Below are 25,858 nucleotides of genomic sequence, written 5' to 3'. Positions count from 1 at the left end.
CAAAAAGGGGGAAATGTGGTAGAATATCATTTTAAGGTGTGTGTGACTTTTGTTTATGCTGCCATTTGTTTAACTCTGTGTAGCTGTGATTCTTTGCTTGTATAAAACACCTGATGGTCTAATTAAAGAGATGAATGGCCAATAGTGAGGCAGGAGCAAGGATAGGTGGGGCTGGCAGGCAGAAAGGAGAAATATGAGGAGCAAGAGAAGGCAAGGACAACATTAGGGGCCAGCTACCCAGCAATCCATGGAGTAAGAATAAGCTTTACAGAAGTAAGAGAACAGGAAAAGCCCAGAGGCAAAAGGTAGATGGGTTAATTTAAGAAAAGCTGGCTAGAAACAAGCTAAGGCCAGACTTTCATAAACAAGAATAAGCCTGTGTCTGATTCATACGGGAGGGCCCCCCAAAAGAGAAAAAGCATCTTATTTCAAATTTAAAGGCTGTCCTCACAGCGATGACAGCCTACCCCTCTCCCCCAATCTAAGCCTTGGAGCCATTACTCCCCACAGTACGGAAGTTCACTAAATCAGCAGTGTCCAAATGTGAACCTAAGTCACTTGCTGCCAGGATCTTTATTCCCTTGAGAACCGCCAGTGACCAGGGTCTGCATCATCTTAGACTATGAAGGGGCAGGGCTGAGTAAACCTATTCTGTCAGAGGTACACTGGGAATATCCTAAGGCCAGTTGGGAAACATGGTTAGAAAAAAATAAATAAAAACCAAATGATCCAGAGTTAAGGAAGGCATTTAGGCCTGAGCTAGAGCAGTCTACATATTTCAGTAATGCTCTAGCTTGTACCTGCTGTTACTGACCTGTTTTTCCGGGCTGGCTCCTGCCTAGGGAGGACAGTTGTGACCCACCCTGAGGATTGAATCAACCCTGACAATTTACAGAATGGGAAATGGATCAAGCAAACAGGACTTGGATTGGAGTATGGATTTTTTAAGCCTTCAAAGTGGGAATTACTTTCACCTTGAATCCCATTTTTCTGATGAAGAAACTGGACAACTAGTCTAGCTCACAGAGTTGGTAGGATATCAGGTGGAGGGCTACACTGACCTCATAAACAGGAAGCCCAAAAGGTAGAGGCCGCTGGGCGAGCCATACTGGGGGGCGGGAGAAGCTGCTGTCCCCACTGGTGGCTGCTGGCAGAGAATGGAGCATGGCTGCTCTAGCTTCCCAAAGATCCTCACAAGAGTCTCAGCAAAGAAACTCAGAGAAAAACAAAACAAAACAAAAACCAACAGAAAATACCAAACTTCAAACTTTTAGTTACATGCCAAAACATGTTTGATTGCCGTTTTTTAAAAAAGAGTTCTCTGAAATTTCATAGAAAATGAACAGGGAACAAACTTCCTGGGAGAGTCGGTGAGAAACCTTTAACCCTGGCTAAAGATTAACAACGGCAATCATATTAAATGGGAAAGCAGGTTGTTGGTTAAAATGCTGCTCTTTGGGGATGTTAAGCCAAGGGCCAGGGCTGGGGCCATAGCTCAGCGGCTGAGCACTACTTGCCTGACTCTGTTCCCAGCCCTGGAGATGGAGATGGGAGCTTACTGTACAGTTGGCTATTTTAGGGCTGGGCAGGTGGGAAATAGCCGAATAGCGCTGCTGTGGTCCACGGTTTGGGGCTTCTTAGGGTTCAGACATGGGGCTTTCCATGCAGCATCAGACTGCTAAATCCTGGTGGCCTCCTGAGCTATCTTTCCCATGTTCAAAGTGACAGCCTGGACAGTTCTGTCCTTACCACAGTTTCGGATGTAAGAGGTAGTATGTCTGTAAGAGACAATCATGCTAAATCAATGTCAACTATTTACCAACTTCTGTTTAGTCTTTAGTTAGTCACCTGCCCCCAGTGGTTCATCCTTATGGTCATGGTCATTCAGGAGATTAAACCATAGATAAGTTAGATTCTGTGAAAAGAATTACTAGTTCAAAGAGCATGGAGAGATGGCTCAGTGGTTAAGAGCACTTACTGCTCTTCCAGAGGACCTGGGTTCACTTCCCAGCACCCACCCACATCAGGTGGCGCATACCTGACTGCAACTTGCACATAATCTCATGCAGCCCGAGACACATGTCTGTAAAATAAATGATAACTTTTAATACGAGCATGTCCAGTTGTAATGGATTCGTGCTGCCAAGTTCTTACTTTCAAGGATGGTGCTGGATACAGATGTGGGCCCTGCCCCCATGCCCCATGCAGATCCATCTATTAGCACTCAGGTGACAAGGCAATCTTTTTCATGTTCCAGTCCTCAAGATCACTTCTGAGCCTGGGCTGTTTAAGCAGTCACCCAGAATAGCGTGAAACCATATTCAATTAAAAAAACATTGATCTCTACTTGAGATGGTAGTACTACCCAACAATTAAAAGAGTATTTTGGACATATTCAGTCAAATGATTTACCACTCGGTGCTTGCTTAGCAAGGACAAGGCCCTCATTTTGGTCCTCAGCCTGGGGGGTGAGGAGGGGGAAGAGACAGCTCACACAGTACATATATACCAAAGTCGGAAGTGATGTAACAAATTAATAGTATCAACTAAACAGCAAATTTGAACTTTGTACAGATAAGTACCTAGGTGCGCACACACACATATTCAATAAGTGATATACAAACTTCACACACTGATAGATTCCTAACAGTGAAGTTTTGCTTTCTAATGAATAGCTACAAAAAAAAAAAAAAGAACAAAGCAGACTATTATGGACTTCTTACCTTGAACTCCAAACCACACATTGGCTTATCCACAGCTAAAGGCACTTTGTTCACACAGCTGAAGCTGCCATTTCTGAAGCGATAGTCAGATACTTTGTTTCATTCTCAGGCATCAAAAAGCAACAGTCACAAGGTGTAGGTCATTATGGCCTGGAGGTCTTCACAGCTTTCTTTGCAGGAAGTTAGGAGGGTAAGGGGATGTTCCCTCTTAGCCAGTAGCGTATTATGGGAGTTTTCACCAAACTTTTACAGAAAACTAAATGCACTCTCTACGTTTTGCAGACCTTAGGCTGCACCCCACACCTAACATTTGAATACACAGATGAAGCAATTCCTTATCAGAGCTGGATGGGAACTGACAAACTCTTCCCAAACTGTCATCTCTGTAAATACTGCGGACTGCGGTCCTGAAGGGAAAGAAGGGGAACCTGAGGTCCTGGGACTCCCTGTGGAATTTCCATTTGTCCTCCAAACAGCTCTCAAGCCTGAGCCCAACACTGTAGGAGCCACCTAGTCCCCTTGTCTACCTGTGTGCCTGCCCCCTCCTCCCTCCTTTGCCTGGAAATGGACAGAGATCTAGACAGTGGCTCTCAACTTTCTTAATGCCGTGACCTTTCAATACAGCTTATGCTGTGGTGACCCCCAGCCATAAAATTACTTAGTTGCTACTTTGTAACTGTAATTTTGCTTTTATTAATCATATGTAAACAGCTGATGTACAGCCCCTTGTGCGAGCCACAGATTAAAGGCATTCAAAATAGGTGGAGCAAAAGAGGAATTGGGAGTGTGAGAAAACTATAGAGAAAGGGTCTTGGGTAAGTGTAAGTACCCGAACTCTGAAGTCCAGCAGAGCTAGGCTTTGCCATGAGGTCTCTCAAAAAACCTTCACTGAGAGCACACTGGTGGAAACTTTATCCTCGGATTGCCTTGTTCTCCCCCTGGCCAGTTGTGACACTCTAGGCGGGTTACTCAACTTCTGAGCCTCAATTTTCAAATCTGGATTATGGAGAGAATGTCAAGGACTTGGCAGCATTGGATAAACTCAAAAGTCAGATCTAACCCAGCAGACACAGACCTTATAATGTGGTCATTGTCATTCTTGGGCTGTAGGACCTGCGATGCTCTGTAATATGATGCAGGTCCCACGGATCTACCTGGGGCACATGGGTCCCCTGAAGAGATTATGAGCTGGAGGGCGGTCACCAGGTGGTCTCCTCGCGGACCTCCCGGTTCCAGCTTCTAGGAGCCACCTGGACACCTGGCAATTGAGCGCGTCCATCCGCGTGGAGACCGTCCCCCGGCAGCCATCTTGACTGCATGCACCCAGCAAGTTTCGTCACGCGGTGGTTGGGGACGCGTGGCAGGATGCGTAATGCGCCCTCCCACTGGGGGAGCGAGACAAGCTCCACGCGGGGCCCTCCCTAGCCCCAGGCGGGATCTGAGGACCCACGAGGTCTCCGGGCGCAGGCACCCATCCCAGGTATCCCCAGCGCGCGCAGCGGACCCCGCTGGTCCCTCCTCCGCGGAACCCGAGACCGAACCAGCCCGCGCGCCCCGCAGTCCCCCGCCACTCACCGCCTCCCCGGTAGCTACCCGCACCGCTCGGTCCCGCTCGGCGCCACCTCCCGCTACCGGAAGAGCCACGGTCCCGCGCGCCGCCCCCAGGAGCGCGGCCCTGACGCGCGCTCACGACGCGCGGCCCCGCCCAGAGGCTCCTGCCTCTGCCTCGGCGTCACTTCGGCGGCTGAGCTCCGCGCTCTGTGCACGCCCCTCGTGCCCGCGCTTCTGCTTCTGGCCGCACTAGGAACGCCCAAGTCCATCTTCGCCGCGCTGTGCGGCCCAGGTCAATCAATACCACTGTAGTTCAGTTTCGTTTCCCTTTGGAGAACACCGGTCTTCATTGCTTTCTCCACGTCGTCCAGTTACCCGCTCCTTCATTCATTTGGGTCAGGGTTTCTTAAAATGTGGCGTTTGGCACAACCGTCGCTATACGGAAACTTAGATGATACACGTGCCACCACCTCATTTATACCTTCAAAAAGTCACTGGCTGCTACACTGAGACCGGACCATAGGGGACATGCAGACCAGAGGCCTTTTCTGGAGGCTACTGAGTTTGGCCAGAAAGAAATGTCGGTGGCAGACCACCTTGGACTAGGTGGAGGGATGTATTAAATCCTAGACGCATTTTGAAGGCCAGCAGAATCTGGCAAATGACGAATTACATTCTGTGCATAGGTAGAACTCTCTCTCTCTCTCTCTCTCTCTCTCTCTCTCTCTCTCTCTCTCTCTCTCTCTCTCTCTCTCTCTCTCTAGCAAGGTGACTATCGAATATACATACATATATGTATATATATATATGTATATATATATATGAGAAAATAAAGAGCCTAAAACAGCCAAACCATTTTTGAAGGAGTACATTGTCCTCCAGTTACAAACTTTGGCACAGAGCAATGGGAAAAAAGGGAGGAAGTGTGTTTGTACCAGGACCAACAAGGAGCCCCATTCAGCCAAACAGACAAGCCAGACCCCATGGAAAGAAGGTCACCATGGAGAGATGGGAAAGAGATCACACTCCTGGCTTCTGCTTGCAAGGTTGGACCAAGAAGCCCCTGCTAACACTGTAAAGAAAGGCAGTGTTCCTTCTGAATGTGCAGGGGGGATGATGTGACCAAGCCCCCCGATCAAATTTCATACCAGTGGATATGAAACAGCTGCTGGCTTGGAGCCCGCTGAATGTCATGTGAGCCACTGCTTCAAGCTCTCGCTGCCTTGACTTCCCCAATGTGATGAACTATGCTTTCGAACTATATCCTAAAATAACCCCTTTCTCCCCTGGGTTCCTTTTGTCAGAATGTTTATCACAACAACTGTGGAGAGCTGCGCCACGCCGCGCCCTAAAGATGGCGCTGGCTTCCGCCTTCCACCATCCCGCCAGTGAGCGCTCTCAGTGATAAACAACTCCTTATTTGGTGTGCTCCCATCCCACCGGGATCACGCCGTGATCATCAGACTGCTTATGCATGCTACTGAGCCTGTGGTTTGCACACACATGGCTGTTTAGGGTTGGCTGGCCTTGGCTACTTAAGGGCAGGAGGGGATCGCTTGGGGGCTGCCTCGGCATTGTTCATCAAGGTCCTGAATAAACCACTTGTGAGAAGGATTCCTGAGTCGCGTCTTCCTTGCTGGTCGAGGTGGTCTCGACAAACAACAGAAAAAGAAACCACGACAGTTCCCATGTTAAAACCTGGTCTAAGTCAAGAAAACAGTTTGTCTGTTACTGCATGGCTCACTGTACTATGCTCATTAAAATGTCCCTTCCTACTTAGTACTGGTTTGTGTGAATTCTTTTACTGCCCACCAATCTCCCACATTAGATGTGGCTCTTGAATGTACTGTATCACAAGACGGGGAAAAGATAGGTATTTACTCAACATACCATGATCAATGGAATTCCTGCCTTAGAGAACATAGAACTAATTGCAGGCACATTCATGGACTAAGATGGAAAATAAAACACTGAGAAATATCTCACAGACATTTTGAATGGTATGCATTATTCTCAGAACACCTGTCTATCCTTAGTCTGATTACTAGATGGACTAAAAACAGGATTGAGAAGGAAGCAATGACCTGATATCCTGACTGGTTTTATGTCAAGTTGACACAAGCTACACAAGTCATCAATGAGGGAGCCTCAGTTGAGAAAGTACCCCTGTAAGGTCAGGCTTCAGGCAAGCCTGTGGGACATATTCTTAATTAGTGATTGATGTGGGAGGGTTCCACCCATTGTGGGTGGTACCACCCCAGGCCTGCGGTCCTGGGTTCTATCAGAAAGCAGACTGAGCAAGCCATGAAGATAGTAAACCAATAAGCATACCCCCATGTCCTCTGCATCAGCCCTGTCTCCAGGTTCCTGCCTTCTTTCGGTGATGAATAGTGATATAGAAGTGTAAACCAAATAGACACTTTCATCTCAAAGTTGCATTGAACAAAGTGTATCATCACAGCAATAATAACCCTATCTAAGACACCCAACAAAGTATACATACACACCCAACAAAGTACACACACAGAGAGAGAGAGAGAGACATACACACACAGACACACATACAACCTTACAAAGAACTAATGGGCTAAAAGAGAGATAGCAAACATGTATCTAAGATAAATGGTACTAACCCAGTGTAAAAGTTGTAACAGTAGAATTTCTAACTTGACATCTTTGCAACAGTATCTGTAACTAAGTGCTATGCAAGCCAGATAGGGGCCACCAGGTTGGCTGCAGAGCAGAAGGCACAGTAGATACAACCCCATCAGTTTTCTGTTGCTAAACTAACCACATATCATAACTTCATAACTCCAGGCTCTTTTCCTAAGTCTATGGTTGGCTGTGCATTTCTGTTTCTTTGAGCTTCTTTCCATTAGCTTACTCATTTACCCCTAGGTGGCCCGTGGTTTTGCTCATCTCTGCATCTGAGGCCTTAGCAGCAGAGTCCAAGACTTAAAACACGTACCCTTGCACTTCTGCTGCAGTCTGTGGGCTCCAAGCAAGCAACAGAATGATCACACATTCAGGAGAAAAAGATCCCATCCCTGCCAAGCAACATCGTGCAGGTGAAGAATTGTTGTCCCCCAGATCTTGTCGCGCTCTCTTTGCCCTTTCAGCCCCTGGATTCTTCTGGGAATAGACCCTCCCCCTCCTCCCACTTGATCTGGTCAGGTGATCACGAGTGGGGCTTTCTCCTCTCAGACCTGCCTCAGCTGCAGGTACATGACCCACACTGGGTCAAACAGACTCATGGCCTGAATTTGTGTTACACACTGCGAGAGACGCGTCGCTCCTCTCCAGCCACACAGGAACACAGACCGGGAGTGCTGAGCTAAGAGGGTCTGAATCAAGGGAGACAAGTTACCCCTTTTGCCATTAGAAGTGAACATGCTGAAAGACGGAGTGATCGGAGGGCATGTCAGACCTTGGCCCAGCCAATCCTGAAGCTAGGTCTGTCTCTGGGCTTCTGGTTATAGGGACAAGAAATCTGTCCCTCCCCCACCCCATGCATGTCTTTTGAGTTGGATTTTCAGCCCTAATTGGTTGGGGATTCATGGCGAAATCTGATGTGAACAGAACTGAATTTGAAAAAGTAGAAGGCATGGGTGGGCAAAGGAGGAAGAAACGAGAGGAGGCATTAGAATAGAAAGTGGTGTTTTCAGCGTTGTTTTCAATAGGTGGGTTTTGTTGTTTGCTTTCCCCAGAAGTAGCTTTGGAGAGACTAAGCTGCCTTGAATGCTTGGGGAGTTTTGCTCTCCCACACTGCTGAGCCCTGTGAAAACTTTGCATTCGAATGGACTTTGAGCCACTCAGGGCATAGCCTAGCCAAGCATCCATGAAGTCAGCAACATTGGGGGCATCATAAAGTGATCAGAGCAAAGATGTCCCTGCATGCAGCGCCGTGCCACGGTCCCAGCACGTGATGACCACTCCCTGAGAATCAGCTCTGTACCTTTCATGAACACTTTCAATTCTGGATCATAGTGCCCAAGGTAGTTTTGATGAAAAAAGAAATATATGATCGTATAACCTTGATGTCCTAGTTAGGGTTGCTATTTTCGGTGATGCAACACCATGCCAAAAGCAACTTGGGGAGAAAAGGGTTCATTTGGCTTATACTTCCACATCACTGTTATTATCAAAAGAAGTCAGGACAGGAACTCAAGCAGGGCAGGAACCTGGAAGCAGGAGCAGATGCAGAGGCCATGGAGTAGTGCTGCTTACAAAGGCTTGCTCCTTATGCTTTGCTCGACCTACTTTCTTGTAGAACTCAGAATCACTATCCCAGGGATGACCCCACCCCCACATCAATCACTAAGAGAATGTCCTACAAGCTTGCCTAAAGTCCAATTTTATGGAGGCATTTTCTCAGTAAAGGCCACCTTCTGTCTGATGACTTGCTTGTGTCAAGTTGACGAAAGTATCCAGCACACTTGATAAGTATGGGAAGAGAACATGTGCACTTTCAGCAGGACCTATCAGAATCTCCTGCCAGAGTTTTAGTATCTTTCTGTAAACTGAAGTTACAGAAAAGAGTTTAGTATCTTTCTGTAAACTAAAGCCACACCTGTGTTAATAATCCACACGAGGATGGCTGGCTGGTTAGAGGTTTGCAATTACACAGAGTAGAAATGTTGCAGGAACAGACCCCAATTAACTTTAGTCCTGTTAATAGCCACTGATTAGCCATATCGAGTAAAAGCTTTACGAATGCAAAGAATGCTCAGATGGTAGCTGAAGTCTATAGCAGAGACTTCCCTACTTTGCTGTGACCATCTAACTGATGTTTCTACCAATGTGCTTGAAATATGTTGTGGTTTGTGACTTTCTTTTGTTCTGTAATTGTCAGAAAATCTTGATACAGTCTCCACATTGCACATGTTATTTGGGGCAAACTAAGTCTGTGTTTCTGGGCCATGGTTGCTCATATTTGACTCAAAAATGAGCTCCTCTTATTTTCTTTGAGGTAAGGGCTGTACTTAAAAAGGTTAGTTAATTAATTTAGAGAGAGAGAGAGAGAGAGAGAGAGAGAGAGAGAGAGAGCCTGCACAAATTTATGTGCACCATGTGCTTGCAGTGCTTGCAGAGGTCAGAAGAGGGTGTCAGCTTACGTGGAGCTGGAGTTAAAGGCAGTTGTGAGCTGTTCAGTGTGGGTGATGGGACCCAAATTCAGGTCCTCTGCAAGAACAATACATTCTTGACAGCTGAGCCATCTCCCTTGCTCTGAGAACAGTGATTTTCTTTTATTGTACTTCCTTCCAATATTTCCCTTTCTAACCCTTCAAACTTCTGCTCACTCTGTCTGAATATCACCTCTAGACAGACAGTCATGGCCATATGCATGGTGCCTATTGCGGCTCCAGTGTAAAACGCCCCATTAGGTAGACTCACATGCGTGAACGCTTGGCCCCTAGTAGGTGGCGCTGTTTCGACAGGTTATGCAAATTTAAGGAGGTAGAGCCTTGCTAGAGGAAGTGAGTCACTAGGGACTGGCCTCGAGACTTTATTTCCTGTTCTTTCTGTTTCCTGAGTTTGGATACAATGTGACCAGGCTTTTGGCTACTATGCCTTCCCTGCCATGATGGACTGTCTCCCTCTGGAACAGTAACCCAAAATAAACCCTTTCTCTCATAAGTAAAGTAACTAAGTAACCTGCAGCATGCCAACCTTGCAGGCAGGCCCCCTTGGCTGAGTCTACCTCTGCTTTGATGTTAACCAAACCCAGACAAATTGGTACCTGAACCTCTCCATGCCTTGGTGTTTATAACCCTAGGGTAAATTAAAGTGTGTATCTGACTTCAGGGCCTAGTGTGAAGATTACCAAAGTTGTGGACATTGAAGACAGCAGGGCACTGGGCTCCAGGGAGTAAGGATTATTCCAAGTTTTTGTGTTATAAACTTTAAAGCACTGGGATTGAACAGAACTTAGTCCCTCACATAGGATAGGCAAGAGCCCTGCCGGTAAACCACAGTTGGGATCTGTAAAATCCCTTTAAAACAAGAGGCTTAGTTTCTTTGCCCAGCTTCATATCGATATTGTCAAGCAGGGCATTCGATGGATTAAGCATGTGCTTGAGAAACAAGATGTTAGGCAAACCCCTACGTTTTCTGCTCTCTGTTCTTTCCTTATAGTTAGAGTTCAACATTATTCTTCACCATTCATGAGTTATTCTCACAAATATGAACATGCTCGTGGCAAACCCATCCTCCAAGATGCTTCTTTCAAGTGCTGGAGAATCTGCGCTGAAGGGAGCAGGTTTAAAATCCTGTGTCTTCAAGGCTTGGAAGTGAAGACAGGCTATCAACACAAAGATAAGTGAGATGTACAGCATGTTAGATGGTAGCGGATGTTATCAACAGGTAAAAAAGGGAGAGGTGACAGGAACTGTGCAGGTGACCCTATGGGGAAGGTGCCTGTCCTCACGTGAAGAGCTGTAGAGAATTCCATCTGATGTAGCACGAGTTCAAATAGGTCTTAGTAATAAAACATGGAGTCAGATATTGGGGGTGTGTGTGTGTGGACTGAAAGATCAGAGAAACAAAGCAGCCACTAGCTTTTACCTCTACCTCAGATGGAAGGGGTGATCCTGTCCTCAGACTGCTTCATACTGACTGCTTCAGACTAACTGCTGGTCCAACTGCCCTGAGCGCCTGTCTCCTCCCACCTTATATTCCTCTCTCTGCCCAGCCATATCCCTTTCTGTCTCCACTTCCTTAGTTCTGGAATTAAAGGCATGTTATTCCAAGTGCCGGCATCATCTTTGTGTGAGTTCTGTTTCTCTTTTAGACTGGATCAATTCTTGGTAGCCCAGGGTGGCCTTTAACTAACAAGAGATCCATCTGCTTCTGTTTCCTGAGTGCTGGGGTTAAAGACATGCACTACCATTGTCTGATTTCTATGGCTACTACTGTGGCTGCTGGGATTAAAGGTGTGTGCCACCACTGCCTGGCTTCTATGGCTAACTAGTGTGACTAGCATTGTTCTCTGATCTTCTGGAAAGTTTTATTTGTTAGAGCATAAACAAAATGTTACCACAGTCTGATTCTGTGTTAGCTTTGTTGATTGGTTGTTTTCTCTCAAGTGATGGGGAAGCCTGAAGGCTCTGGGTCCAGCAATCCAGCAGAGCCTTGCAGACAGGAGGAGACTGGCAGCGATTGGATGCCCACCATGAGCTGGGCACGTAACTGTGATGACCAGTTTTCTCTAATTGTAATATGACCATCAAGGTAAAAAGCTGAGGAAATGGCCTATTTGTATAAGTGGCTTTACAGTGCTTCTGGGCTTTTCTCCACAGGAAATATATGTATGTTTTGTCAATGTTGGGGTGGGTTATTTTTGCTCTAGGAATGATAAAGCTGTCACTCATGTTAGTCCAGTGCTAATAGATTATGCATGTTGCTATAAATGTTATGAGGTTAGATATTTTATGTATGTATACCATAAGATAATTAAGATAAAACCAGTCTTTTTTTCAGAAAAATCTAACAAAATTGTTAAAATTAGAGTCTCTATGTCCATTGACTATCAGACTTCATCTTACTACAATATACTGTCTATATAATCAAGTCTTTGATGGATACAACATGATACAAACTCACTAGAAATGTTACTTGATTTTTTTATAGTTTTGAGATGTTCTTTAAAAAATATGTGTTGTTTCTGTCTGTGAATGATACCCCTAGTTTGTCTGAAGTATGTGTAGAGAGCTCATAAAAGTAAATCTTCTAAGAGAGATTTATATGAAGTTAGGTCAATAATTACCAAAATGTTATTTATAAGAAAAATTTAAATGTTCTGTATTAAAACAATTTGCCTGTCATAGAAGGTTGGTCTACCTGTAGTAAAATTTTAAAAATTCATCTCACTGTGTTAAGTGTCCTTGGCAGCACAGGCTAGAGCTCACACTGACTAGCACAAACAGAGTTAATCAGTGTCACAGGCTGGAGTTCAAAGGCTGGGAGGCTGATCATGATAATGAGAGCCACACAGGGCATGGGTCTGGGCCAAGTGAAGATGGCACACCCACCACCCAAGAGCCAAGTGTGCATTGTCACCATGGGAATAAGGGATTGTGTGGCCACCTTTTCTTATTTGCTCCAACAGAAGCCATAAATCAGGATTTCCAGTGCAAAGTTTCTAATGTTTTGAATGTTAGCAACTGAGTCATTATTAAGTTAGATAGTTCAAAGTTGTCACACACCCACACACCAGGCTTGTGACTCTGGGCAGTAATTTGTGCCTTGCACATAGAGCTTTGCTGCACAAAATATGCATCCCAATAAATTGTACTTTGAAAGAATAGGAACAAAACTGATGAAAATAGGTAGCTATAATGCAGATTGTCCTGTGCCCCAACCTCCAGACTTCCAGTTCCCAAGTCAATCGTGATAGTCACAGATGTTTATCTTAGGTGAGGCTGAGCTCAGGGTGTTGGGAACATTGGGGTGAGTTAGATACAGTACCCAGATCAAGATGTTCAGACTGAGGGAGGAAGAGATTAAAACCCAGACTAGAAGCAGGTGATCTCAGCAGAAGACAGGCTAGAGGAAGGTGTGGTCTCCTGGGTGTGTACTGGGGAGGATTCTGGGAGACAGATTAACTGAGGGTCAAAGGATAAGTTGAGAGACGAGGTATGGGAAGGGACCAGCATGTGTATCTGCCTGAAGCCCGTCAGTCAGGTGTGGAAAGGGCGCTGCAGCTGTTGGGAACGGTGGGTGTGAGGTGGATCTGGACGTTTGGGAGGGGCAGGGTCAGCTCTGCCTCATAGTGTATCTGGAGGACATGTAGGGATTCTGCCTTCAAGAGGGGCAGAGTACCAGCGTGGACTCCTTCACTGATACAAGAGGGGAGGGAATGGAGCCATGGCTAGGGCCAGAAGGACAGGGATTGCAGATGAGGCGAGCAGGGCCATTCTCCAGGAAGAGTGTGTACAGTGGACTCTGTTGTCACTTGTACAGGCTCTAGCTAGCTGCACACTGGAATCAACTAGGAAACTTTGAGAGACTCCCCTTTTTCCCTCCAAATAGAGAGCCCAGAATCTGGATTCTTCAAGCTTCTGCGTGCTCTGAAATGACGGGGCAGACGCTGATGATGGAACCATCCTCTCAAAATTTTGAACCTTGGGCTTTTGTACTCTCTTGGTGGTTGTTCTGCCATTTACTGGTTAGTGGTACTGGAGATGGACCAGCTAATAGTGGTCTTCAGCCCTTGGATTGCCAGATACGCATCCATCTGACACACATTCTTGTGTTCAAGTAGAAGTCTAGCAGGTCTCCCATGCCAAGCCCCCACAGAACTCACCACTCAGTGGATCTTTAAAGATAAAGTAATTCCATATCAGCACAGAGGCATGAGCCCATTATTTAGCATTTGGGAGGCATGGGCAGGAGGATAACCATGAGCTAAAGGCCAGCCTGGTCCACATAGCAAGTTCCAGACCCAACAGGACTGAGCAGCCAGACCCTGTCTCTGAAAGCAAAAGTGACAGGAAAATTAAAGTAGCGGTTGTTAGCTTAGCTAATTATATCTTTTAAGTAGGTCAGAGGCCAAAGATGGTGGCAGCCTTGCTAAGGAACCAGAGCTGCCCCACTGAGGGCTCTGAAGGAGCTGATTTGTTAATAAGACTGGTCTCCAAAAAGAATGGTGTGTGTGTGTGTGTGTGTGTGTGTGTGTGTGGTGTTTGTGTATGTTGTATTTGTATATTGTGTGTGGTGTGTATGGTGCGGGGCACATGTGGAGGAGGTTGGAGGATAACTCGGGAGAGGATTTGGTTCTCTCCTTCTGTCATGTAGGTGCATGGAATTGAACTCAGGCCGCCAGGCTTGGCTGTTAAGAGTCTTTGTCTGCTGAGTCATCTTGCCAGCCGGATAAAATTAATCTTAATGTGTTTGGGTAGGATTAAGATGAAAACACACTTCAGCTTTCTTTGTCTGTGGTAAGCACTCTCGTTCCCCTTCCTTAACTCGGCTTGCTGTTTAGATCCAATCCAGTCATTCTGTCACCAAACACAACGGGGAGCAGGCGTCACACCTTGTGAATGTGAAGCCTAAGTCAGGACAGCCAGGACACAAAGGTGGAGGAGATTCATGACCTGAGGCAGGCAAAGGAGCAGGGAGTCATTTTCAGAGCAATGCTCTCTGAGAGAGAGGAAGGGGATGTTTTTCAGGGACTGTGCCTGTTCGTAGAGAAGTGGTCCCCGAGGGCTCCTCATTTCTCTCCCATGGTCCTTCTAGGCTGCCTCTGCTCAGCTTCCTGCATCTTGTCCAGTACAGTCCTGGTGTGACCTCACTAAGCAGGTTGCAAAAGGGCGGAGAACAGGGACCCATGGAGGGCACAGGTACACTCTAAGTGACTCATCTTCAGCAGCAGGGCAGAGACCCCGCCTCAGGTTTCTCCCTGCCAGCATGTGACTTCCTGGCCCTCCTGCAGCCCTACATGCAGAAGTTTCTCAAGTGGTCCCGTGGACTCCTTTATCTTGCCTGCTGCACAGAGAACTCTCCTGAGAAACTGGGTTTGCTTTGGGCTGACAGACAAGGAGCTGTCAAGTGATATCTAAGTACCCCTCCTTCCAAATCAAGGGGCTATAGGAGCACGATTTTCTTTTCTTTCTTTCTGGTTTTTCAAGACATTGTTTCTTTGTAGCTTCGGAACCTGTCCTAGAACTTGCTCTGTAGATGAGACTGGCCTTGAAATCACAGAGATCTGTGTTGGGCCTAAAAAGGCTCGGATGTAAGGCCCAGTGTAACCTCCTGAGCCTGGCTAGAGTTTGTCAACCTGTCTCTGGCCTGTACCCTCCACATAGGGGTGACTCAGCAAGGCCTCATGTAAGACTGCTCCCTGCCTAGTTACCTGCCAGCTTGGTGGAATACTATTGGCCCTTAACTCCTCCCTTCACCTTACCCTATCCTATGATTCCCATCCCCTACCTCAACCCTATATAAGTTCCTGCCTGTTGGAATAAATCGAGATCCTGCTTCGACAGACTCCCGATTCAGTGTGTGTTTTCTCCCCAGTAACTAGTAGCGGGGAGGGTCTGAATCATCGACACTCACCATCCCGCTCAGCCCTGGGAAGAGATGGGCTGGACTGCCCCCCCCCCACGCTCTACCTGTCATCAGATCCCGCAGACTGGTGCCCCATGTGAGGAACGATTCTTCAACAGAAGAACGCTAATGGGCCAATCAGTCTGCGGGTGAAGCGCCCCCATAAATTATGGGGCAGTCTTCGTCCTAATCAAACCCTACCCTAGAATTGTTACGAGTCCTACTTAAAAGTAGAGGCCTTAATCTTTCTGATAATCAAGCCCTCCAGGCCTGTGGCTGTTTGCTCAAGATTGCTCCCTGGCTGCTGGAGAGTAGTAACTTTTTTGATTGGGATACTTAGGATAGGGTTAAAACCCTAATTAGGAGACCTCAGGTGGAAAAGGGGGAGATCCCTTCTGGGGACCCTCCATAAGGTATCTACCTTAAAGAGTTGCTTCCCCCCTTGACTCCCCTAGGGAGAAGAGTGGGCCACCAATCCAGGAAGGGACAAAGAGAGATAAAGAAACACAGGAAGAACCAAAGCCAAATCCTAGTCCCTCACACCACCCCACACCCCTCTATCTGTCCCTAGACCCTTTTGAAAGCGTTCCTTGGCCCTCTAAGGGTCCGCCACCTCCAGATGCCCCAACTAATCCTTTTGGAAACCCCTCTGCACCTCCGCCTTACTGTGGGGAGGATGCTTCCAGGGGAGAAATGACCAACCTCTTTCCTGTCAGTGTTAACTCTGGTGGCACCGGGCTGCCTGGTACCCCTGGGAAGCACATGATTTAAAGGAACTCAAAAAGGCCATCTCAGAGGACCAGCCTAATTGCCCCTGGGTGGAGACTATCCTCCAGGGCTTAGCCCATCATCAATGTACTGCTCAGGATTGGAAGGACCTTGCTAGGGCAGTGCTTCCTGGATCCATATTTCTGAAGTGGAGCATGTTTTTTTTTTTCAGGATGAGTGTCACATCCAGGCAGAATGGAATCAGAAAGCCGACTCAGTAGTCCCAATTACTTTTGGCATACTTTCAGGCGCCTCTGACCGGTTCTCAATAGGCCATTATTGATCCCTATCAAGACCAGGTCTGAGCACTGGGGCTTGCAGCTTGGAAAAGGCTTGAGGAAGGCCTGACGGAGTCCTCTATTTTAGGAATCACTCAGAAGGCTGGGGAGGACCTGGCCTCCTTTATAGAAAGGGTATAGAGAAGTCTACAGAGAAAATTTCCTCCTGGCGAACTAAGTGATAAGTTCATTAGGACATTAGTCTGGGATGGAATGACAACTGATTACAAGTTAGCCTATACCGGGCTGAGGGTCCAGTCCTTGGGTAGGTGGATTGTGACCTCTAAGGATGTGGGGTCCACTAACCATCAGACCAGAGCAATGGCGTCTGTCTTGCAGGCTGCCTGCCAAGAGGAAATGATCCCCTAATTAATGCCCTCCAACAGGTCTCAGTGGGGAAAGGGCAGATGTCTTTTGGGTGTGGCAAAGAGGGTCATTTTAAAAGGGAATGTCCCAATCGAGCAAAAGATACCCCTACAGCCCCTACAGCCTCTAACGTGCCTCTACGCCTTGTCCCTGACGTAAGAAAGGTTTCACTGGGCAAGGGAATGCAGATCCAAGTTCAGTCTTCAAGGTGAGCCTCTAAACTCCTTCAGGGGCCATCCCCAGCCCCATTAAACAAGGGGAAGAGGACAGTCAGAACACACTGGACCGTACCTTTAATTCCTGGTTTAAGACCAAAAATGACCCTAACAGTCAGTGAAAGGACCTTCAGGTTTCTAATAGACACTGGGGCTGATCGTATGGTGATAAGAACGGAGGAAGTCCCCCCCACCTGCAGTTGGTCCCCAGCCCACCCTTGCTCGGTGTGGGCAGACAGTTAACATCATGGGAAACAGCTAACTGGCAGCCCTGGACTGATCCTGATGGTAATCGTGGGAACATGCGCCCTCTAGTGGTGTGGGACTTAAAGGCCAACCTCCTGGGTCAGGATATACCTGGAGAAGCTGAGGCCTATATTACCCCTGATCACAAGGGCATCTATTAGACCAAGAAGAGTATGAACAACAATTTAAACAAGGACAGGTCACTCACCCTAACTATAGAGATGATCTTTATTTTGAAGAAAATCAGACAAAAGCATTCCTGGGTTCACCCCCAATCGGTAAGGGCCACTGCTCACCACCTGGTACCAAAAATTCAATGGGTGCCTGGGAATCGCGTCTGGGTTGAGCAGTGGCCTAATCTATCCCTAAATTATAACAACTTCATATATTACTTGAGCAACAATTATCCTTGGGGCATGTGCAGCTTTCAACAAGCCCCTGGAATTCCCTGGTTTTTGTTATAAAAAAAGTCCAATGGCTCTTGGAGGCTTTTACATGATTTGAGGAAAATAAAAGAGAGGATGATACCTTTTAGGACCCCACAAAGGGGACTCTCCTGGATTCCAGCCATTCCCAACACCTATTACTTAACTATTATTAGCATTAAGGATTGTTTTTTTTTTCTATCCCATTATATCTGGATGATGTAGAAAATTTGCATTTTCCATACATTCAACAAATTTTTGTTGGCCAGATCTTAGATTTGAACCTACTGTTCTACCCCAAGGCATGGCCAATAGCCCTCCTATTTGTCAGTTTATATGTTACATATTTTTTCTTCCTTGATTGGTCATCCTAATATATTATTCTATATTTATATGAATGATATTATTTTGGGTTGTCCCAACCCATCTGACCTCCAAGATCTTACTGCCAAATGTCTTGTCATATTAGAGGCCAATGATTTTAAGGTGGCTCCTGAAAAGATTCAGACCAGTCCTCCTTTTAAGATTTTGGGTTCCATGTTATTTTCTTGACCCTGCCTCTCCTGTTAAACCACAACTTCACATTCAGGATTCTTATACTTTGTCCCAGCTCCAACAGACATTGGGGGAAATTAATTGGATGAGGCCCTGGATTTCCACAACTCCCAAGGAATTGACTCCTTTGTCTGACCTCCTAAAAGGTCATGATCTCTCCTCACAGATCATTCTATCTGCTGATCATTTACAGATTTTAAGTAAAGTTCAACAGGCCATAGACACAGCAACCTTAAGGAGGTGTGATCCTCTTTTGCCCCTCACCCTTTACGTTTTTCCTGGGGAAACATTATGTACCGCCATGTTAGCACAAGAGGGTGAGCCCATGCATAGGACTCACCTCTCGATTGTTGGTGCCCCCAGAGTCTAGTCAATAACCAATCAGATTGCTGATTGCATTGTTAAGGGCAGGGACACCTCTGTCCAGCTGTTTGGCACAGAACCTCATCTTATTGTAACTCCCTTTAAGACAACAGATGTCACCTGGCTTCAGAGAAACAATAGCAGGATTGCTATGGCTCTTGAGGGGTTTCTGGGTAAAGTTGATTGTCACTATGGTCCTCACAAATGGATGAGCTCCTTCTCTAGGTTGGAATGGAGATCTCCCATTTAACTCAACCCAACCCTGGCTTTCTTACTGTGTTTACTGATGGGGGGGCGCCTGGGGGCTTCCCTCGTCATTTACCCTTCCCTAGAACACGGTAAAGAGTCAGTGCCCATAAAATCAATCTCCTATGAAGTTGAGGGATCAGCACAATTTAGGTAGTTGTTTGCTGTTGTTGCGTTAGACACAATTCAAGAGTCGTTTAACTTATTCTAGGACAGCCTTTATGTTGTTAATTTGTTACCTAACCTAGCTGAAGCCCATATTAAGCTTGTCTCCAACCCTATATCTCCTTTAATGATTCAAGCCTGTTCCCTACTCAAACAAAGGGTTAACCCTATTTTTCTTTAACATCTCAGGAGTCATCAAAATTTACCAGGATTTCTCTCTGAAGGAAATAATTTGGCTGATAAATTGCCTTCTATGCCTCAATGTGATACTGTTACAGAAGCTACACGCTTCCACCTACTGACCCATGTTAATTGGAGGGGTCCTAAACACAAACACCACATATGCCAGTCAAGGACCTTAAAAAGATTGTCCCAACTTGTAAGTCCTGCCAGCCTTTCCTTCAGATATGTCCCCCCCCAAACTACTGGAAACAACCCTCGAGAGCTTCGTCCTAATAATCTTTTTTTTTATTTTTTATTAATATTTTTTTATTTTCCATTTTAAATTTAGATAAGAAACAAGGTTGCTTCACAAGTCAGTACGAGGTCCCTCTCCCTTTCCCTCCCCTCCTCCCGTGCCCTCCCCCCATCCTCCCCCCCCCCCCCCGTTATCCCCTCATTCCCCCAGGGAGGGTGAGGCCCTCCATGGGGGTGTCTGTAGTCTGAAAAATATGGAACGCTTCACGAATTTGCGTGTCATCCTTGCGCAGGGGCCATGCTAATCTTCTCTGTATCGTTCCAATTTTAGTATATGTGCTGCCGAAGCGAGCACCGTCCTAATAATCTTTAGCAAACTGATGCTACTCATTATTTTCCATTTGGAAAGTTAGAGTATATTTTTCTCTTGGTTAATACCTTTTCCTGTGTCTGCTGGACATTGGCACATGCTGGGGCCGGGGGCGGGGGTGAGGAGCTAAGCATGCTATTAGTCATATGCTTCAATGCTTTGCCACCCTTGGATTGCCTGATCAGATTAAGACAGATAATGGCCCATGCTTTGTAAGCAGGGCCTTTGTGGACTTCCTTAAGACTTGGAGCATCTCACACTCCACAGGCATCCCATACAATCCTCGGGACCAAGCAGTCGTGGAAAGATACCAAGCTCTCAAGTCTCAGTTTACAAAAACAAAAGGGGGAATCTTTACCCCCACATGACCAATTGAAAAGGATGTTATTCACCCTAAATATTTTAAATTTTTCTAAAGAAGATAAATGCCAATCTCCCTTTCAAAAACATTGTTCCTCATCGATTACCTACAGTTCTATTTGGGTCAGATGGAGGGACCCATTGACGGGGGTGTGGAGAGGACCAGACACCCTTCTCTCATCAGGGAGAGGATTTGGATGTGCCTTCCCTCAATATGTAAAAAGACCATTTGGGTACCAGAGAAAGATCTAAAATATTTGCCCCAACAAGGGGACAATGACCATCACTTCTCCAGGGAGTGCTCCACCCCTGAGAACTGTGTCTCTGTTTCCCCCCCAGGAATGAATGAAGATGTGGGTGATGCTGCTCTTCCTAGTATCAATGATGCTCATCCTGCCCAGTGATGGAGGACTTGGAAACCCACATGATGCCAAAGTTATCCTGGCTCGCCTGATGGGGAAACCCTGTGACTGCCAGTGTGGAACATACTCGGTATCTCCCTTTAGTGGACGGGTCATACAACAGGTAGATTGTGATACCAAGACAGCAGTCAATATGATTGACATATCAGGATCCCTTTTTTCAAATTCCAATAAGTGTATATGCATAAAGAAGTCCAAGGTTATCCCCCAGGTTGATGGGAAGCCAGGACCCTGTCCTTGCACTGCTTTCTATCCGAAATGCATTTGGCCTGCTATGGCATTGCCCAAATGTGCACCTGGACTGGGGTCCGAAATAGAGTGCTCTCTGGAGGTGAGAGTGGTTGGATTGTAAGAGATGGAGGGCGTGCCTCTGCCCCTTGCTTTGTCTGCTGGGAACTTGCTCCCCCTATTGGGTATTTGGATGGTGGGGGAGTTCAAGATCAGGTTAGGGAACAAGAAGTTCATAAAAGGATAGAACAACTTGTTTTGGCCCAGTACCCAGAGCTCAACTATCACCCTGTTGCTCTCCCTGAAAATCGGGGTGGGCTAGCCCTCGATCCCCATACTGAGTCCCTTCTACAATGGTCTTTGCCTTACTGGGTCACACGACTCCCTCCCTTGCGGAGGATTGCTGGCTTTGCCTCCAACCTGGACCTCCTCGGCCGCTTGCAGTGGTCTCTATGATACAATCACAGATGCCCCCGCTACTATAAAAGATTGCTCACCCACATTTCCCATCCGTGTCCAGCTCCTCCCAATGTCTCTTTCTGGAGCTTGCATTTGGACCCCGCCTACTCCTGATAAATCCAGTATGTTTGTGGGCCACATTGATCCGTCTTTCTGTAATTCAAATACCATCAAATCTAATGCTCAGTGCTGTCCACCATCTGGAATGGTCTTTGTCTGTGAAGGTGGGATGGCATATGACTTCCTGCCCGCCAGGTGGACAGGCCTTTGTGCCCTCAGGCACCTTGATTTCCGATGTGGATATTGTTCCCGGGGATGAGACTCTTCTTGTGCCCTCTTTGATTATATTGGAGGCAGTGCCAGTGGCTCAGACCCACCCCTTATTAGTTACGGGGGTGGGGGTGGGGGTGGGAAATATGCACTGAGTTGGGAGCCTGTCGAAGCAGGATCTCAATTTATTCCAACAGGCAGGAACTTATATAGGGCGGGTAGGGGATGGGAATCTTAGGATAGAGTAAGGTGACCTGAGGAGTAAGGGCCAATAGTATTCCACCAAGCTGGCAGGTAGCAGGGGGCAGTCTTATATCAGGTCTTGCTGAGTCACCCCCATGTGGAGGTTACAGGCCAGAGACAGGTCACCAAACTCTAGCCAGGTTCAAGAGGTTACACTGGGCCTCACATCTGAACCTTAAACTCAAGTCGGCTCAGGAGGTTACACTGGGTCTCTCATCCAAGCCTTTTCAGGCCCAACATCTAGTCTGTCTGTTTTCTTGCATTTCTTTTTAAGAAATTCATAACACCGGGTGTGGTAGCCCATGCCTTTAGGCCTTTAATTCCAGTACTGGGGTGGGGTGGGGGCAGAGACAGGCAGATCTTTGTGAGCTCTGGGCCAGGCTGGTCTACAGAATGAGTTCCAGGATATACAGGGCTGTTACACAGAGAAAATCTGTCTTGGATGGGGTGGGAGTATGGAGAGAAATTCATAGCAATTACAGTCACAAGTTATAAATATCCAGATTTACCTGGAGACATTGTGTGTGTGTGTGTGTATGTGTGTGTGTGTGTGTGTGTGTGTGTGTATTAATGAAGGATTATAGAGATAGACAGTTTCTTTAACAAGTCCTGCCTCTTATCAGTTAGAGAGTGATCTCAGGCAAGTTGATAAATAGTAATGTCTTCATATTTGAAATAGGCCAATAAAACTTGTATCAGAGTTGGTCCATAGAGGGCACTAATAGGACGATATTTCCTTCCCACCATTGCTTTTTTAGTTTTGTCTTTTGAATGTATTTCATTTTAACACATATGAGCAGTAATAACGGCATTTATCACAGTGGAATGAAAATAGAACATTTTTATACTGACTTTGATCCAGAAGCCCCATCTTTTAGGAATTGGCTTTGCTTTGACATACTTTCATACAACTAATTAATCCTACAATTTGTAAGTTAACAAGTTGAATTTCATACACTAATTATATACTCAATCGGGCTTTAAGAATAATATGTGCTGATATGAAGACTGTTTTTTTTCAGTTTACGAATTTGTTTTTCACACTTGCAAGTGGTCAAAAAATTCTAATTAAAAAGTAATGTCGACTCCTTGTGTGAGTCTTGTGTTTGAGGAGCTGGCTTCGACCCTCTAGTGCTAGATAGAACTTACTCTGTTACAGTCAAGGGTTGATTGCTGCAGACATGGCTTTATTGTGTTCCCAAAGGTTTATGTCTCAGAAGCCTCCAGCGTGCCGTGCTGGGACAGTAGAACCTTTAGATTAAGCCGACTGGGAGGTCAGTGGGCCCTAGGTCATCACCCTGGAAAGGGTTGACGTGGCTCATACGGAGGCCTAGTTAGTTTTGCGAAAGTGAGAAAAGAGAAAGCCTGGGTCTCGGCTCTCACTTCCTGTCTCCTCATGTGACCTTTCTTGCACACCTGTCGCATTGTGATCGAGCCAGAAGCCCCTCCCCAGAGCCAAGCAGACGAGCATCCCGTGCTCCCGAGTCTCCAGGACTGTGAGAAAATTAGATCTCTGTTCTGTTTGGAAAAAACCCAATCGTAGATATTCACTGTAGCAATGGAAGACAGACTAACACAGCTTCCTCACTTCCCCAAGTAGAGATTGCGGACCATAGAGTCTTAAAGGACTAGGCAGGACTTAACCGGCAGCTTCATTCTGGGGCTTTGAGCAGACAAGTTTCCGCTTTGGTCTCCCAATGTTCCCACCCACACAGGGTTCTTGTGGAATGTTTTGTCAAGGCCCAAACCCAGGACCTTACAGTTTGGTGGTTTTGACCTGTTCCTGGGCTGTGACGCACGCGCACACACACATGTCACCCATGGAAAGAGAGACCCGAACAAAGCTGTAATTGTGAAACCCAAGACATCTTAAGTGTGGAGAGGCTGAACAGACAGGGTGACCTGAGTGAGGTGCCAGGCGTTGGTGTAAACAGAACCTGGAAGGAGCGTGCAGCGCGTGGCAGCTGTCACTTGTTGTCAAGAGTGAGTTAAGGATGCTCCGTAGATTCTCCACACCTTGTAGCAGCCGGTTTTTCAGCTGATGGTCTTGGGCAAAAAAAAAAAAAAAAAAAAAAAACCAAAAACCAAAAACCAAAAAAAAAAAAAAAAAACCAACAAAAAAACAACGAGCCTACACTGGATGACTGAGGCCACAAGAGGGCGTCATAGAGCAGGAGTCCACAAGCCTGGAGGAGCTCTGGTCCACCAGGCCTTGCAGGCTAGCAGGAACGCCCTGGGGGATGCAGCAGGGGCTCACTCTGGAGACACCGTTGCTGGTTCGGATCTGACATCCTTTGCTTCTTATTGTGATAAAATGATGAGGAATTTACCGTGTTAATCGCTTGAAGCGTGTGCTTCTGCAACACAAAGCACATTCACGTTGTGGTGGGCTCATCACCAGCCGCCACAGAAACTCCGTTAATGAGAACTTTCTCTCCACCACAGTAGCTGTGTACAGGGGCGGGGGGGGGGCGGGGGTGTCAAGGGAAGGTAATGACACACTGCTTGATTGTTTAATCTGTTGATATGTTTGTTGTCAAGAATGGAAGTTTATAAGTAAGACTGGGAGGATGGGTTACTTGGGACTCTATACTAGATTGTTCTCTTTGCTGCCGAGGCAAATGGAAACAGTGGCCGCAGTTCACTTAAATAAAAGTAAAGCATGAAATGTGTGAAATACGTGAAATATGCCCTTCTTTTTCCTCCTTCTGATCAGAGGCCACCTTCTGGGTGTGAGCTGCAGAAATTCACCATGGCTACGCTAAGCACAAGCGACTTCCTTCACTGGACGGTCACACTGGGTGGGCAGGGTGGCGTGGAAATGGACAGGAAGCAAAGCCCTCAGAGTGCAGAGTGTCCATGACCAAAAGTTACAAGCGGAGTCTGGTAGCAGAAGCAGTCTGGTCAAGGTGACATTGGTGGGACACATGGCTTCTCATTCAATCAAACTTTTCTGTCTTTCCTGTTCTTCTCGAGGGGGAAGCACCTGGTTACCCTCCCTCAGGTCACGCATCTACCCCAAAGCAAGAGTAAGCAGGCTGCTTTATCGTACCAGGAGAATGTATTCAGTAAAGAGCAGGTAGCTGCCCAAACCCAGCAAATGCACACTTGAAAGGCAGCCTTTGCTAGGACAAGGTGATAGAGAGCGCAATTGCAGATCTGTCCCTGCCTCCTTGGTGTTCTACAGAGAAGACTTCGTTGGGTCCTCGTAGTCTTGCGTGGTCAATGGCATTTTCAGGTACAGATAAAGGACGCCGGGAGGGAGAGACCTGGGTTCTCACAGCAGTTATTAACGTACTCGCCTTCGACCCCAGGTCTACCCTTCCCCTGCAAGTCCACGCCTTGGTTACTTTCTCCCCACTGTGACCAAATTCCCAGGGAGAAGCAACTAGAGGAATAAGAGGTTTATTTTGGTCAGTGGTATGAGGGGACGTAGTTCACCCTGGAGGGAAGACATGCCAGCTGCCTCTGCGTGGCAGTGAGAACATGAGTCAGCTGCTCGCTTGTCTCTCGGGGGACCGGGAAGCAGAGAGCAGACCTGATGCAGAAGAGGTTTTCAAGACCTCGAGGCCCACCCCTAATGACCTACTGCCTGCATCAGAACTCCACCCCTAATGACCTACTGCCTGCGTCGAAACTCCACCCCCCAAGGTCTCACAACTTCCAAAGGAACCGTGGGAAAGGCCTTGGTGCAGGAATTACTTCCCAAACTGAAGGATTCCCCTGGGGACTGTCACATATCCTCTGGGCCCAGTGGAAACTCTTGTAGCTTTAGTTTCTTCACAGAGCAGTCAATTCCAGCCTGCTCAGCAATGTTTGCAAAGACATTGATAGTCACCACATTGTCCATAAGTTGTTAAAAAAGCTCTCTGTAGTGACTGAAATAGTTTCTGAACGCAGTGTAAATAATTTATTAACATTTAATTTACCTTGGCTTAGGTCTTCCTTCTCTCTTTCTCTCTCTCTCTCTTTTTTACTAAGCTCATTCTTTGCTTTTTTTTTTTTTTTTGGTTTTATGAGAGGGTTTCTCTGTATTGTTTTGGAGGCTGTTGGTCCAGCCTGGCCTCGAACTCACAGAGATCTGCCTGCCTCTGCCTCCCGAGTGCTGGAATTAAAGGCATGCATCACCACCGCCCGGCTCG

At 46.7% G+C, this 25,858-nt stretch overlaps 1 protein-coding gene and 1 non-coding gene across 3 annotated transcripts in view; both read right to left on the bottom strand.

Moving 5' to 3' along the window:
- Positions 1 to 4,444, bottom strand: part of Sfxn1 (sideroflexin 1) — a 37,998-nt gene extending 33,554 nt beyond the window's left edge. The window contains exon 1 of one of the 2 annotated variants that reach the window (XM_040755990.1): positions 4,299 to 4,444. The gene's annotated coding sequence lies outside the window, so the exon portion shown is untranslated. The remainder of the gene's footprint in view (positions 1 to 4,298) is intronic. The other variant, XM_005078332.4, reaches the window with a different exon arrangement.
- A 15,168-nt stretch (positions 4,445 to 19,612) lies between these two features.
- Positions 19,613 to 19,719, bottom strand: LOC121143823. Its single transcript, XR_005881139.1, has one exon. It is a non-coding gene; the product is annotated as a U6 spliceosomal RNA (small nuclear RNA).
- Between the last annotated feature and the right edge of the window lie 6,139 nt (positions 19,720 to 25,858).

The sequence above is a fragment of the Mesocricetus auratus genome, unplaced genomic scaffold (genome assembly GCF_017639785.1).
Source record: "Mesocricetus auratus isolate SY011 unplaced genomic scaffold, BCM_Maur_2.0 Super-Scaffold_100013, whole genome shotgun sequence".
Taxonomy (NCBI): Eukaryota; Metazoa; Chordata; class Mammalia; order Rodentia; family Cricetidae; genus Mesocricetus; species Mesocricetus auratus.
This window is presented reverse-complemented; position numbering and strand designations above follow the sequence as displayed.